This window comes from Melanerpes formicivorus, unplaced genomic scaffold, assembly GCF_026170545.1.
Source record: "Melanerpes formicivorus ecotype bairdi unplaced genomic scaffold, bMelFor1.0.p_v2 SCAF_35, whole genome shotgun sequence".
Lineage (NCBI taxonomy): Eukaryota > Metazoa > Chordata > Aves > Piciformes > Picidae > Melanerpes > Melanerpes formicivorus.
In genome coordinates, this window is record NW_027142387.1 from 5931359 (window position 1) to 5948160 (window position 16802).

Below are 16802 nucleotides of genomic sequence, written 5' to 3' on the forward strand. Positions count from 1 at the left end.
GGGAGACTTCACACGTCTGGGTAGTTGCAGCCCCGTCGCATCGCGGGTGGGGCGGGCCGGGAGGCTGCTCGGAGTGCGCCGCGGCGGGCGAGAGGAGCGGAGCGGAGGAGGTGAGGACGGAGGGTAGCGCCGGTGTGCGGGGATCACCAAGCCGCAGGTTATTGAGGTTAGACGAGCCCGGGTGCGGCGGACTGCCAGTGTAGGGCCGGCCCCCGGCAGCGTGAGCCCCGCTGGGCAGGGGGCTGCGGGGAAGCGCAATGGCGGGAGGCGGCGGGGCTGTGCCGGTTATGGACGGGGGAAGAGGCCGCCGACGGCTCCAGGCGCCGCGCCGCGCCCCGCCATGGCGGAGGACCGGGGAACCGGCTGGGTGGGAGCTGGGCGGCTGCAGCAGCCCCCGGGGTGGCCAGGGTCCCTCGGCTGGGATCGTCGGAAAGTTTGGAGCGTGCCGATGGCCTGGCTTTGTGTCTCTCCCGCTGTGAGCTCGTTCCCACCCTGTTCGAAGCCTAGAAATGCTGCCTGGAAGGGAAAAGGGCTCAAGTCTGAGCGGGCAGAGCGGGGCATGTGCTGCGGGGTGTGCTGTGACAGCCTAACCTTGCTTTCAGGCTGGGTAACGCCGCCCTAAACAGTCTTTCCTCAATGAAATTGAACGCTCACGACCTCGTGATTTAATTATTTCTTTATATTTTCGGATTAAAATTCTAGTCTTGACACTAACGTTTTGGGTTTTTTCCCTTGGCGGCATCACCCTCCCAGTCATGTCTAAACATATACTGGAAGCTAGACAACTTAAAAAAAATCAAGAACCTGGATAATTCATGACTCCTCAGTCTTGTATTTGCAGTTCAAATAGTATGCAGAACAATTGTGGAGTCACAAAAACACCCTCTGCAGAGTAAGGCACTGATCCTCACTAATCACCAGTGGTTGTGCTTTCTTTTTGTGCATTTCAGTGCTTAGCAGTTTCAGAAATGGAGTGTTTTAGTTGTAGACATAACATCAGTAGGTGTGCCATCATTTCCGCACAGTCCCTAAAGAGAGAGACCACTTTGGAGAGAATTATTAGCTGTGGAGCTTAGCAATGAGAAGAGACTGTGTCTTCCTTACACATATGGGTGTTTTATCCCACAGAGCGTGGTGGATTCATTTCTCTTTACTCTCTCTTGGGAGCAGAGGAAAAAATGTTCTTCATCCATGGGAAGAGAAAAAAGCTTTAGACACAAGGAAAGCAACAGCACTCTTCATCTTCTAAGAACATGGAATTTGTTTAGTTGAGGTGTCTGCACAAAAATGAAGTGGTTGAACTTATGGCAACTTTTGTGTTTGGTGGTTTGTTTTTTTTCCCTGGACATGGAAAGTGTAAATGGCTGATGGCTTACAGCTAAAGAGAGCAGATTTACAGAAGAGGCTTCTGGAAACTTTATTTCCAAGACTCTTTGTAGTCCTGCACTCAAGCAGTTCTTTCTTTAAGGAGTTGCAGTGGCAGGGGGGTTGGAACTGGATGATCTTCAAGGTCCCTTCCAACCCAGCCCATTCTATTGATCTATGAAATTTTAGTCTTTAGAAGAGTACAATACTTTAATGATATTATTCCTGCTTCAAACTGTCACTGGAAATCTACCAAAAAGCTAACCAGTGTTGGTGGGGTGCCCTGTTGGGGTGAGATGGGGGTTGGTCTCTTCTCCCTCCTATCAGGTGGTAGGGTGAGAGGAAGTTGCTTGAAGTTGTGGCAGGGAAGGTTTTAGGTTGGAGATTAGGAAAAAATTCTTTCCTGAAAGAGTGGTCAGGGATTGGCACAGGCTGCCCAGGGAAGTGGTGGAGTCACCATTTCTGCAGGTGTTCAAGAAATGTGTGGCCATGGTGCTTGGGGACATGGTTTAGTGGCCATGGTGGTGTTGGGTTGATGGTTAGATTTGATAATCTTGGTCTTTTCCACCCAAAACAATCCTATGATTTTATACATATACACACACACACACACACACACATATATATGTATGTATGCATTCAGCAGACTATTATAAAAGAAAAATAATTTAAGGAACCCCCAAAACAGAAGAGTGGCACTCAGAATATTGATAGTATCAGTAGCTGTCGTGGAATATGTAAGTTATGTGCCTCCACAACAGTAGCCAAAAGACAGAATTGAGTGAGTTTTCTGTGGTCCCTCTAAATTTTTCCTTGTGCCATACACATCTAGGTAGGACTGGGTCTGTAGATATTTAAGCACATGATTTGGCTTACTGAAAAAAACAATATTTCCTGGATACATTTCTATACTGTAGGTAAGTTTACACATCTGTCCCTATCAGGCATCCACACCCCATTAATTATTCAAGGAAAACTAAAGGGACCTAAACGTGGGAACTGAAAAGCTAATGCTTTCTCCAGCTGCCAGCTTTTATTCAGTGGAACAACTACAAAAAAATAGCTTCAGGAGATGTCATTATTTGTCAAAAGTCCCTCTCCAGCTCTCCTGGAAGGCTGCTTGAAGGTCTCCCTGCAGCCTTCTCTTCTCCAAGCTAAACAACCGCAACTCTCTCAGCCTGTCTCCATATGGAACAAGGGTGTTGCAGCCCTGTGATCATCTCAGTGGCCTCTAACCCTGCTCTCACAGTTCCATGTCCCTCTTGTGTTGGGGTGTCCAGAGCTGGACACAGAACTCCAGGTGGAGTCTCAGCAGAGCAGAGAGGCAGAATCCTCTCCCTCCATCTGCTGACCACACTGTGAGAGATCAGCCCAACAGAGGGTTGGTTTCTGGGCTGCTGGCTCACATTGAACTTCTCCTTGCCCAGCACCCCTGAGTCCTCATTTCTCACTCACGTTTATGTGTATGTGTAACTCCTGTTTTCCAAACAAGAGAATCACAAAATGTTTAGAGAAGATAAGCACCTCTCATGACCTAGAGTCAATCTATGTGCCTTGACTTTTCCAGCAAAGCTTCTTGAAGTTTTGTTGCAGTTGCTTAAGAGAGATTTTCCTTCAGTGATGTTGCTTTGATTTATGTTTTTCCCCATGAGAACGGTTGGACATTGGAATCCTCTCCCAAGTGAAGCAGTGGATTCCCCTACATTAGGCAATTTTCAGACTCAGCTTGACAGGGTGCTGGCCCAGCTCATTTCAGCTAGACCCAGAAAGGGCCAGATGACCCCTAGGGTCCCTTCCAGCTTGGCATTCTGTGACTTTAAGGTACATAAATTCTAAACTCTGAGCACTGAAGGATAATTGTGGTAAAAGACCAGTAACAGGATTACTGCAGGGAAACAGAAAGCCTGGGATCTTCCCTGACTTGGGTAGCTTTATGGAGCAGCTGCAGGACAGTGTAGAGGTCTGCTTGTAACTTTCCTTCAGTTCTGTCCTGACAAGAAAGGTGAGGGGCCAAACTGAATTTTCTAGAAGTAAGTTTTCTAAGTTGGTGCTTAAGATTCCAGCTAGGAACCCAAGCTTTGCACCCAGCCTGCAGTGTAGTGATGTTAATCTTTGACAATGAAGTTAGTGCAGCTTAAATATTACATCATGACAAGTGAGGCAGTATGTTATTAATGATGGATAAAATAGTTCTTCTGTGCAGGCTTCTGTGTTGGAGAAAACTGTATTCAATCTCTTGGGGATTTTCCCTACTCAAGGGAGTTTCCTCCTGGCTCATGTCTGCCATTTTGATTCATAGATGCATAGAATGGTTTGGGTTGGCAAGGACCTAAAAGATCATCTAGTTCTAACCCCACTGCCATGCATGATCTGGATGATTCCCTGTTCTCTCTCTGCCTGGCTGACCACAGTGACCTAAGGAGTGGGGGTTGATGGTTATAAGCTCCTCTGAGACCTTCAACCTTCTCAGGATGAAGCAGCAGACAAAATACTGTATAAGCAGCTGGGAGAAGTCCCATAGTCACCAGCCCTTGTTCTCCTGGGGGACTTCAACTTACCAGATGCCTGCTGGAAATACAATGCAGTGGAGAGGAAACACTTTAGGAGGTTCCTGGAGTGTGTGGAAGAGAACTTCCTGCCACAGCTGGTGAGGGAGCCAGATAGGGAAGACACCCTGCTGGGACTGTTGTTCCTGAACTGGGAAGAGCTTGGAGGTGATGTGATGGTTGGAGGTTGTCTTATGCTTACCCATTATGAAATGATAGTTTTTGGTTCTTGGAGAAGTAAGAAGAGGGTTAACAGAACTGTCACCTTGGACTTCCAGAGGGCAGACTGGCCTGTGAAGGTGCCTTGCTGACAGAGTTCCTTGGGAGACAGTCTTGAAGGGCAAAGGAGTCCAGGAAAGCTGGACATGCTTCAAGAAGGAAGTCTTAAAGGTGCAGGAGCAGGATGTCCCCATGTGCTGAAAGCTGAGCCAGCTGGGAAGGAGACCAGCTTTGGCTGGAAGTCAGGAGGAGTTTATCACCTTTGGAAGAAGGGTCAGGGAACTCAGGAGGTCTACAAGGATGTCAGGAGGTTATGCAGGGAGAAAATGAGAAGGGCCAAAGCCCTTAATTTGCTTACTGCTGTAACCCTCCCCCCTCATTATGATAAATACATTAACAACAAAAGGGGGACTAAGGAGATTCTCCATCCCTTGTTGGATGTGGTGGAGACATCGTGGCAAAGGCTGAGATGCTCGATGCTCTTCTTTGCCTCAGTGTTTCGTAGTAAGAGCAGGTGTTCTCCACCTACCCAGCCCCCTGAGATGCCAGGCAGGGACAGGGAGCAGAATGAGGCCCACATAACCTAAGGAGGCGTAGTGACCTGCTGCACCACTTAGACACACACAGGCTGAATGTGAGCCACCCAAGGGTAAGGAGGGAGCAGGCAGAAGAAGAAAGCTTAGGAGGCAGCTTTCAGTCACTTACTGGCAGTTCTGGCTAACTGGGGAGGACCCACTTGACTGCAGGTTGGCCAGAAGGAGGACCTGAGGAACTACAGGCCTGTCAGCCTGACCTTGGTGCTAAGGAAGGTCATGGAGTAGATCATCCTAAGTGCCATCACATGGCACATAGAGGACAGCCAGGTGATCAGGCCCAGTCAGCAGTGGTTTATGAGAGATGGGTCATGCTTAACTAACCTGATCTTCTATGATAAGGTGATGAGAGCAGAAGGAGGCTGAGGCTCTCTACAAGTCTCTGCAAGGAGGCTGGAGTGAGGTGGAGGCTGGTCTCTTCTCCTTGGTAACAACTTATAGGAGGAGGGGAAATGGCCTCAAGTTGCACCAGGGGAGGTTTAGGCTGGACATGAGAAGAATCTTCACTGGAAGGGTTCTCGCAGCCTGGCACAGGCTGCCCAGGGAGGTGGCTGAATCCCCATCCCTGGAGGTGTTTCAGAGAGGCAGAGATGTGGTGCTGAGGGACACGGTTTAGCCCCAGACTTGGTAGAGTTAGAGAATGGTTGGACTGGGTGATCGTGAAGGGTTTTGCCAACCAAACCAATTCTATGGTTCTATCTGCCCCAATGAAATATGACTTGAGGAAAGGCAGCTTTGGAGGTTTCAAAGCTATTTCTGGGAAAAACACACTTGAAGTTTCCATATATAATTATCTCTATTCTAGTGGCCTATTTCTTGTCTGGTTCATACGCTCTCTATTCAATTGCCGTTAAATGCAGAGATAAGTTGGAAGCTGCTTCTCTGCCCCAAGTGCTTCACATGATGATCACTCTTCTTTGCATTTAGCATAGAAAAAAGATAATATCTGTTCCTTCTAGTTTATAATTCTGCTTTAAAACCCAGGCCCTGCTTGTTCCTTTAGCAGGTCCTTTAATGTGACTGTGGGAACATCACATGCTGTTTGTGTGCAGCTGCTTTGGGTCCTGATTGTAAATGGCTACAAATGAAATAACTCAGTGGAGCAAATTTGATTTATATCTATTAGCTCGAGCTGTGTTCACAGTCCACTTAAGATCTCCTCTTCAAGAAGCTTCCACAGATGTTATCTAGGGTAGCAATTCCCCCTCCCCCCCCCTACTCTTTTATGTCAAATAGGAATTTGGAAGGTGAAGTTAAAAATGTCTATCAGAGCTGTGGTGTAGAAACTCAAAATCTTACTGTATGAGGACCAAGAGTGTATTTTTTAGGGTGCAGAGATGAAGCACTGATGATGGTCATTGAAATATTTCCTGTTAGCAACCAGCTTTTGGAGAAATAGCTGAGAAGATTAGGAGGCAAGGTGGTGATACATACCTGTCTGTATTGGGTTTTGCACTATCACCTTTAATATATTAAATGCTGGTTCTATTAAAATTTATCACAGGCTTAAAAGGAGTCATTTTAAGGCTGTTGTAAATGACTAATTAACTTTGTACTAAGAAATTGCTTGTTATTGTGCTGCTGTGCCATGCAGTTGTGTATTTTAAGTGGTGTTTTTATTAGCTACTATGTGTGTGAGATGTAAAAATAGCATATGCCAGGCTGGATGCGCATCAGGACTGATTTCAGCGCCAGCAACCTGCAAATGCTGTTGCAATCCAGTTTCCAGAAGAAAGAGTCTTTTTCTTGCTACTTTTTCTTATTACTTGCCTAGATGAATTGTTTGAAGAATTGTTACTTGGTGAGGATTTTGGGGTTATTCTCTACTGTGTTCTACATCACTAGACTGCTGGGGGACAAGCAATGTATTGATCTCCATCTGGCACATAGAATGCACTGGTTGAAAAGGACCTCTGAAGGCCATCTAGTCCAATCCCCCTGCAGTCATCTGGGACATCCTCCACTAGAGCAGCTTGCTCAGAACCTTGTACAGCCTAACCTTGAATATCTCCAGGGATGGGGCCTCCTGCAGCTCCCTGGGCAAGCAGTGGCAGTGTTTCAGCGCTCTGATGGTAAAGAACTTGTTCCTAACATCCAAGTGTTGAAAGGCTGTGGATAGAGAGGGAGAGATGTCCTGGCAGAACAAAGCTTGGATTTCTTCTTGGTCTATCAAAATGGTGATTTTTTTCATCAGTATCTTGAAGAAGCTGCCCAAGTGTGGAGCTACTAAACTCTGAAGCCCAATGCTCTGGCAGTGCTACTAATGCAGCTTATACATTTTAACATTTTGAAGAACTTGAACAAAAAGTGACTGACACAGTTTCATTCACATTGGCAAAGTAGCTGAAGTTATCCCAGTACCCATAAGGTGAGGATTTTGATCTTCTAAGGTGAGGATGTTGTTCGTCATTGGAATGTGCTGCCCAGGGAGGTGGTGGAGTCACCGTCCCTGGAGGTGTTCAAGAGGAGATTGGACGTGGCACTTGGTGCCATGGTCTAGTCATGGGGTCTGTGGTGATAGGTTGGACTAGATGATCCTCGAGGTCTCTTCCAACCTTAGTTATACTGTGATACTGTGATCTTTCCAAGCTCAGATCAGGAGACACAGCTACATAGCAGACCTCACATGAGCAGAACCTGTGGTACTTCAGGGATGATCTGACACGTTTTGCCTGTTGTACTCCAGCATTTTGATACAGAATGATCTATAGCTGTGCAGCATTGTGGGTTTTACACAGTTCTAAGCTAATGCATTGGTTCTTGGTGGAAGAGCTCCAGTTCCTTGGCTTCTCAGGAAGGTTGTGTATGGAGGTACACAGCCTGCAGTCCTGAGACCTTGCTAACAGACATACAACGGCGCTTAATTTAGGTCCTTTTGCCTGACTTCTGGAGAGTCACTGACACAGATACTTTATATATTTAGTTTTCCATATATAGAAGGATGTGTTGGGAGAGAAATCTCTCATTGGAGCTATTTCAATGAGTCACCAAGCACAAACTGCCCATTAAAGAGAAAAAAAACCCAACAACCCTACTGAAGAGGCTTTCTTTGGTGGCTTGTGTATTGAAATTCAAGTTCTTTGTAACAGCCCATTTACCAACCTGTTAATTAGTTAAAATTAAACTACTTGCAAGCCCTTTATCCTTTTCAAGACATGATAATTAGTATTCAGTAAGATTAAATGGTGCAGGTTTTGCATTTATAATCTTCATTAATTACCTGGATGAGGTGATGGAATGCACCATCAGCAAGCTTGACACCAGATTGTGCATGCTGGAGGGCAGGGCTGCTCTTCTGCAGGACTTTGACCAGGCTGGAGGAATGGAATTGGCTGTCAAGAACCTTGTGGTGTTCAGCAAAGACTCTGAAAATCAAAGCAGAATAACCTTACACTGTAGCACAGCCTTGGTCCGATGGCCAAAAAGTAACGTGGCAGCAAAGGACATCACTTTTCCAGTGGCCCCCAAAGTTGAATGTGAGTCAACAATGTGTCTTTACTTGGCAGGAATGAAGCCAGTAGTTCTGTCAGCTTGGCTTCTGTGTGACTGCTGCTGAAACAGTGTCTACTTCTGTGCTGCCCATTGGAGAAGGGAAGCTAACCTACTGTAGCAGGTCTAGAGGAAGGCTGCCAAGATAATTAGGGGGCAGGAGCACATGGTGTGAAAAAAGAAGCTGGAGGAGCTGGGTGTTCTCAGTGTCCAGGGAAGACTAGGGGCAGGATATTAGAAGAGAAAATCAGACCCTTCTAGGAGGAGCTGGGTGACAGGGTGGCTACCTTTAGCCTGTACCCAGGGCTGAAGTCTAGCAGTTGCTCTATCACCTTATGACCCCTTCCCAGAAGAAAAGGGGGATCAGGAAAGGGAGAGAAGACCCATGGGTTGACATGAAAATGGATTTGATGAAACAGCCAAACTAATACCAATATAAACTAGGTAAAGTTATACTCAACCCAGTGAACCTGTGCTGATCACAGCAAATGAGAAAGCAGTGCTTGGGAGAAGGAAGAGAAGCCCAGGCAGGAGTCTCACTCTCATCCTAATGTGAGTGACATTGAAGCTCTGGGATACATCTTGGGCCAACTCAAGTCACCTGTCCTGGCTAACAGCCTGCTTGGGGCTCTGTCCCAGCAAAACCAGAACACAAGGCTAGAGGCAACAGGGGAAAAGTTCCAGCAAGGGATATTTCAGTTAGATGTTAGGAAAAGATTTACACCATGAGGGTGGACAAATACTGCTACAAGTTGCTCACAGAAGCTGTGGGGTCTCCCTCCGTGGAGATACTCTGAAAACTGAGAATGGCCTTGAGCAGCCTTTAAAGCTTTGAAGATTGCCCTGGGTAGGGGATTGAAACAGTTGACTTCTAGAGGTTCCTTCCAATGTAAATATGTGCTTGCTCCATATCAGATGACATGGTTGCATAACCAACCATTTTCTCCCTTCAATGCATACAGCTGGTTCTGAGCCACCTGAAGCATGTGGCCCAAAGGGCTGCAGAGTTTTATAGAACAGGATCTTGCACCTGGGTCACGACAACCCCGTGAAGGCTCCAAGCTTCACAGCAGTAGAAACTATCCATCAGAGAAAGACCTAGGGGTGCTGGCTGACAGCAGCTGAAGATGAGCCAGGGTGTGCCCATGTGGCCAAGAAGGCCACCAGCATCCTGTTCTGTTCTGGATCAGGAAGAGTGTGACCAGCAGGAGCAGGGAAGGGATTGCTCCCCTGTACTCAGCAGTGGGGAGGCCAGAACTGGAGTCCTGGGTTCAATTTTGGGGCCTCACTCCAAGAAGGATGTTGAGGGGCTGGAGCAGGTCCAGGGAACAGTAGCAAAGCTGGTGGAGGGTCTGGAGAACAAGACTGGTGAGGAGCAGCTGATGGACCTGGGGTGGTTTAGTGTGGAGAAAAGGAAGCTGAGGGGAGACCTTCTGGCTCTCTACAACTCCCCGAAAGGGAGTGGGAGCCAGGTGGGGGTTGGTCTCTTCTCCCTGGGAACAAGCGACAGGATGATAGGAAATGGCCTCTGGTTGCACGAGGGGAAGTTTAGGTTGTATATTAGAAGAAACTTCTGGACTGTAAGGGTTGTCAAAGTCTGGCATGGGCTGCTCAGGAAGGTGGTTGAATCCCCATCCCTGTAGATGTTCTGAAGAGGCAGAGATGTGATGCTGAGTGCCATGGTTTAGAGAATGGTTGGACTGGACAATCTTAAAGGGCTTTTCCAACCAAAACAATTCCATGACTGTGTGATTATCTTATGCAAATTCTACTGTATGCTTAAACTCAGGTTTTCAAGCTGACTTCTGCATAGTTAAAGCTTTGCAGTGATGGTTTTAGTGCTTGAAAGTATCACCTGTCTGTGATAAAACAGAGCAAACCTCACTGAGGGATCTCCAATCATGACAGTGTTCAAAGGCAGATTGGATGGGGCCTGGAGCAAGCTGATCTAATAGGAGACATCCCTGCCCATGGCAGCAGAGCTGCAACCAGATGATGTTGAAGATCCCTTCCAACCCAAACCAGTCCATGATTGTGTGATCTTTTTGTCCAGTTTTGTGGTTTTAAATAATGGTGGTGGTGGTTGTTGGGTTTTTCCCCCTGTGATATGACTTCAAATGTTTTCCTGCTCCACAGCAGTGGCATGATTTCTGTGCATCCTTTCAGGCAGCGACATAAATGTAGAAGTGTAATTGGGATATGGGTTTGTTCTTGGTCTATTTGTTGGGGTTGAGATCTTTGGGATTGGTTTTATTCATGTTCATAAACTTAGCCTTTCTCATTCATAAGCTGCCTGAGGTTTCTAGTTGTTAATAAAGGAATAAAAAGTTAAATTCCTTTGTCTGGAATGGGAATTAGGCAGCATGTTCTAGTATAAAATACTTTGTGGTCCAGAGGAAGCTGTGATCACAGTATCACTAAGGTTGGAAGAGACCTCAAAGATCAAAGATGCTCAAGGGGCTGGAGCACCTCCCCTGTGGGGACAGGCTGGGAGAATTGAGGCTGTTCAGCCTGGAGAAAAGAAGGCTCTAGGGAGACCTTAGAGCATTTCAGTGTCTGAAGGGGGCCTACAAGAAAGCTGGGAAGGGCCTTTTTACAAGGGCTTGTAGTGATACCATGAAAGGGAAGAGATTGAAGCTGGAGAAGGGCAGATTTAGACTGGAGAATAGGAAGAAATTCTTGACAGTGGGAGTGGGGAGACACTGAACAAGTTGCCCAGGGAGGCTGTGAATGTCCCCTCCCTGGATGTGTTCAAGGTCAGGCTGGATGAGGGTATGAAGCCTTGGGCAAACTGGGCCAGTGGGACGTGTCGCTGCCCATGGCAGCAAGGTTGGAGCTAATCTTTAAGGTGCCTCCCAACCTAAACCATTCTACAAATCTCTATTTAACTAAAAATACATCATCTGGAGTGTTTAGTCTCTGTTACTGTGGGTGTTATTACAACAGAAAATAATCACTTAATTGTCCTGTGCAAGCCTTCTGAAGTGCCTGCTGATTTGGAACCTGTTTCTTAGAAATACCTTTGTGAAGTTCAGCCTCACTGAGCTCAGTTCAGGAATCCTGTGGATTTTTTTCTGTATTCCTGTTCTGAGTGAGGAATCAGCATGAAGAATCAGGGTGTGAAAATCAGTCTTGAAGGTGATTAGTTAATTGCTTTTATTCCCCTTCCCATCTCTGTTAGCTATTCCTATGGTTTTCTAGGAAGAGAATGAGTCAAGTTCCTCTTAAGTTAGTCACCAAGCTTTAAAGTTTACTGGATTAACTTCAGTTTGGTAAGTTGTGGTATCAGGGCACTTATGAATCACAGAATGTTAGGGGTTATAAGGGCCCTCTGGAGATCATTGAGTCCAACCCCCCTGCCAGAGCAGAAACACCTAGGGCAGGTCACACAGGAACGCATCCAAGTGGGTCTTGAAAGTCTCCAGAAAAGGAGATCCCCACAGCCTCTCTGGGCAGCCTGCTCCAGTGTTTCATGACCCTCACAGCAAAGTAGTTTTTAGTCATATTGAGGGGAAACCTCCTGTGTCTAGTTTGTGCCCATTGCCCCTTGTCCTTTCACTGGGCACCACTGAAAAGAGCCTAGCCCCTTTATCATGACACCCACCCTTCACATACTTTGTAATGTTTACAAGATCCCCTCTGAGCCTTCTCCTGTCCAGACTAAAGAGCCACAGATCTCTCAGTTTGGATTCATAGCAGAGATGTTCCAGTCTCCCACTCATCCTTGTAGCTCTCAATTGGACTCTTTCCAGCAGATCCCTGTCTCTCTTGAATTGGGGAACCCAAAACTGGACACAGTATTGCAGGTGTGGTCTCAGCAGGGCAGAACAGTAGGACCCTCCCTAGATTTGCTGGCCATCCTTTGATCCTAGTAACCTTGCCATCTGTCATTTTGCAAACCTACAAAGGTTCTCAATCTTAGCATGTTCTCTGGGAATAACTTCTGCATGAATTCCACCATTTCTAGCAAAACCAGACAGTATTTTCTGTGTGTCTTCAGCATGTTTTAGCTCCTTCAGAGTTCTGCTGACGTGCAGATCAAAGCAGCCTGGAGAAGTGCTAAATGGAGCTGTTCAAAAAAGCTACATGTTGAAATTGAAACCCTCAGTATGAACTTGGAACAAAAAAAAAACCCAACACACCTCCCCAAGCAGTCTACCCACGGCTTACTGTGAAAAGAAATCCTTCCACATTCCTAAAGCCAGACAGTCCACGCTCCTCATGTCTTGCTGGAGCTGTTCTGTCCTTTAGTTTCCCCAGTACAGCCTAGCTCTGCTTGCTCCAGCTCTGAAGGTTCCTCACCCTTCTCACCCTGCCCACTCAGGTGCTGTTTCCAAGCAGCTCCAACCAGGGGCACCTAAGCAATGTTACCAGGCAGTGGTTGTATGGCATGGCCTCGATTTCCTGTCTTTGAAGATGCTTCTGACACAGAACCAGTTCTCTTCAAATGTTTGAATTCTTAAAAATGGCTCAAATTTGTCCATGGGCAATTGAAGGGGTTGTGGAAGCTCCAAGCCTGGAAGCATTCAAAGGCAGATTGGATGTGACCTTGAACAAGCTGCTCTGGTAGAAGTGTCCCTGCCTACAGTTAGAACTAGATGATCTTGAAGGTCCCTTCCATCCCAAACCAGTCTAGGATTTTAGGAAAGGTCCCTTCCATCCCAAACCAGTCTAGGCTCCCAGGAAGGGTCCCTTCCCTCCCAAACCAGTCTAGGTTCCCAGGAAAGGTCCCTTCCATCCCAAACCAGTCTAGGCTCCCAGAAAAGGTCCCTTCCATCCCAAACCAGCCTAGGATTCCAGGAAAGGTCTCTTCCATCCCAAACCAGTCTTATGTTTCTGTGAAGACCTGCAATCAGTATTCTGTTTTCTTTTCAAGGCTGAGCAAACTCAGCTCTTTCAGCCTTTCCTCATATGGCAGGTAAGGACTTCAGAAAGAAAGGTTTCCCCATGAGAATGGTTGGGCATTGGAATCATCTCCCAAGGGAAGTGGTGGAGACCCCTACAGTGGGCAGTTTTCAGACTCAGCTTGACAGGTTGCTGGGGCAGCTCATTTCACCTACAAAGGTTGGAGCAGATGAGCCTTGGGGTCCCTCCCAACCTGGCTTTCTGTGATTCTGTTGTCAAAATGGATTCACTTTGCTGTAAAATGCAAAGTTTTGGGCCTTTTCTTAAAATAGTTGACCATTGCAATTGATTAAGGGAATGAGATTCCCATGTTACACAGACACATGATGACATCCTGCAAATGAACAAGCTTTTGCATAGGTGTCTTTTAGAGTAGGTGGTGCCTTTCAGAGTAGGTGGTTCCAACATTCCTGATTCCTGGAACATTCCAGCCTCATGCCCTTCTGCTGCAATGCCAACCTCCATTTGAAAATGGATTCCTCTATATTTACTTCATCTTTTTATAGAGGCAGATTTTTTTTGTTGCTGTGTGTTGTTAGCCCTGGCTGTTCTTTCAGCTGTTATGTGCTTGCTTCAGAGATGCTTCTTTGTAATACAAGACTGCTCCATTTCTTGTCTCTCACCTCTTGTCTGTTGCTTCTTTCCCTCGCCTGAATCTCCTAAATAGTAGTTTAATACTATTAGAGCATGCTAATTGCTCTTCAGAATGTTACCTGAGTATGTAGGGTGACACCAGGTGGCTTTTTAAAGCCATGGATGAAGTTTTGAGAAGGCCTTAAGACTCAAATCCTGTAAAAGAACACTTCAACCCTATTGATAAAGTATTGTTGTTTCTTCAAATCCACCAGCAACTGACAAATCTGAGCCAGGGGTTTTTCCCCAGCAATTTTTAAACCTGTTGCAATGTATGAATGATGCAACAGGATATGGGATGTAGGAGGGAAGGGAAAGATGAGTGCTGTTAAATATCAGCCTTTCCCAGTGTGCAGGTGGATAAGGACTACATTTGATGTGTCTCACTTCCTACCTCCTCAGCTTCAGGACTGTTTTGGGAAAGCTTTGTGCCCAGCTAGAATTTGTCCTCAGCAGAGTCCTGCTGGGTCTCCAGCAGATAAAGCAAGCACCTTTCACCAGGACCTTCATAGATTGGGTTGGAAGGGACCTCAAAGATCATCTAGTTCCAACTCACTGCCATGGGCAAGGACAGCTTACACTAGACCAGGTTGCTCAAGGCCTCATCTTACCTTGCCTTGAACACCTCCAGGGAGGGGGCTTGGATGTCTTTGCCCTCTAGTAAATGCAAGCTCACCTGTGTGCTTTCAGTGCCTGTTGGACATTGATGTTGGTTGTTCCCACCTAGGCCCTGCTTGCCTAGCATCAGGCACTGGAACAGCACCTGTATCATCTGGGGTTTTTGAATGAGAGGAGAACCAGACCCAGCCAGCAGTACCAGTTCTGCTGACGTTTTTTGAATGGGCTAGAGTGCAGTTGCTCTGTCAGTGACTGGATGGGAGTTTGCACCCTGAGGTGTTGTGGAGCTCCTTGTAGGCAGCTCTCAGCATGGGTGCTTGGGAGCCTGGGTGCAGCTTACAGCAGGCAGTGCTGCCTCTGGTGCTGGGATGCCTGCTCTGCGTCTTCATCCTCGCACTCCAGTCCATGCTTCACCCACCATGCCCTTCTGAAAGCACTGCCCCTGTCAGAGTCCTGGCTGGTCAAATAATGCTGAGCTGCAGGAGACTGTTCCTGAAAACAGGTTTGACTTTAACTGAGACCATGGTGTTGGTGTCCTCCTGCCTTGCCTCCAGCACCCAAACAGCTCTGGCTTTGCACAGTTTGCACATTGCTGCTGTTTCTGCTTCTGTCTGCACTTCAGTCCCAGCAAACAATGTGTTGGAACTACTTCCACCAGTATGCACTGGTGAGGCACTGGGACAGGTTGCCCAGAGTTGTGGAGGCTCCAAGCCTGCAGGTGTTCAAGGCCAGGGTGGCTGGGACCTTGAGCAAGCTGGGCTGGTAGGAGGTGTCCCTGCTTATGGCAGAGGGGTGGAACTGGATGATCTTGTAATAGGGTGAGGGGCAATGGTTTTAAACTAGAGTGTGGTAGGTTTAGATTGGAAATAAAGAGGAAGTTCTTCACAAGGAGAATGGTGAAATACTGAAACAGGTTGTCCAGGGATGTGGTTGAGGCCTGGAGATATTCAAGATTAGAGTTGATGGGGGCCCTGGACCACAGCAGATGTCCCTGCTGACTGTGGAGGGGTTGGACAAGATGACTTTTGAGGGTCCACTCCAACCTGATGCACTCTCTAAATCTCTGAAGGTACAGCAATATGAGTGAACAGAAGAGTGGACCCGAAACAGAAAGGGCAGGATCAGCTCTGGTGGCAATTAAAACCACTTCAGAAATTACAGGCTAGGCTCCTCAAAACAACATTAGTGTCATAAAGAGATAATGGAGGCAGATCTCCAACTTGCCAAGTGTTTGCTCTGCAATAACTGTAAAAATGGCTTTCTAATTTCTGAGGCTCTCAGGGAGGTCTGGTAGAGGTCACATTGATCTGGGCAGCCATACAAGGAGCTGGAGCTGGGGGAGGAGGAGATGCCAAGAGAGCAACAAGAACTGTGGGGAGCAACAGAAATGTTTGTTGGGTGATTGCAGGTGTGTGCAATGGAGTTGGCACCAGGATTCTTCTGACAAACTGGATGTTCTCAGGCCTGACCCCAGTGGATTTCTCTCTCCCTTTCAGGCAGCCAAATACAAGTTCTACCAGTGCCTAGCAAATGCTGGATTCATAATTGCACTTTTCCTAGTGGTAGGTCAGGCTGCTTCACAGAGCTTCACCAGCCATGGTGGGGGAAGGTGAAAGGGCTTGTGTAGCTGCAGAACAGTCATGGTGACTTGGCTGATGGCAGCAAGCCGGCTCCCTTACGCAGGTAGGCTGGATTGCATCATCTCAGGGCCAGGTGCCATGGTTGGCTGGGTGTGTGCTGCACTGCTTTGCAGCCAGCTTTGGTAGCCATTGAGGGAATGGAGCTCAGAGGGTTATGGGCAGTGGGGCAGAGTCTACTTGGAGACCCATGGTGAGTGGGGGTCCCTTGTGGTCAGCTCTGTGTCCAGTCCTGCTCAACTTATTTATCAACGGCCTGGCTGAACGGGCAGAGCCAGTTTGCTGATGATCCCAAACTGGGAGCAGTGGCTGACACCCTGTCAGGCTGGGCTGCCTTTCAGCCAGACTTGGCCAGGCTGGAGAGCTGGGTGAGGAGAAACCTCGTGATGTTCTGCAAGGGCAAGTATAGGGTCCTGTGTCTGGACAGGTTGGGGGCTGACCTGCTGGAGAGCAGCTCTGCGCAGAAGGTCCTGGGAGTGCTGGAGGGCAACAGGCTGGTCATGAACCAGCAATGGGCCCTCAGGGCCAAGAAGGCAAATGAGATCCTGAGGTGTGGACAGCAGGTCAAGGGAGATACTTCTCCTCCTTTATTCTGCCATAGTGAGGGCTGCTCTGGAGTATTGTGTTCAGTTCTGGACTCCCCAGTTCAAGAAGGACAAGCAGCTACTGGAGAGAGTCCAGTGGAGAACCACTTAAGATGCTGAAGGGACTGAAACATCTATCTGATGAGGAGAGGTTGAGAGAGCTGGGTCTGTTTAGCCTGGAGAAGAGAAGACCGAGGGAGGATCTCATTAATG

The 16802-nt window shown here is 47.4% G+C and overlaps 1 protein-coding gene across 4 annotated transcripts in view; it reads left to right on the forward strand.

The window, feature by feature from the left end:
- Positions 1 to 16802, forward strand: part of ANKIB1 (ankyrin repeat and IBR domain containing 1) — a 65355-nt gene that overhangs the window by 561 nt on the left and 47992 nt on the right. The gene's annotated exons all lie outside the window — the stretch shown is intronic.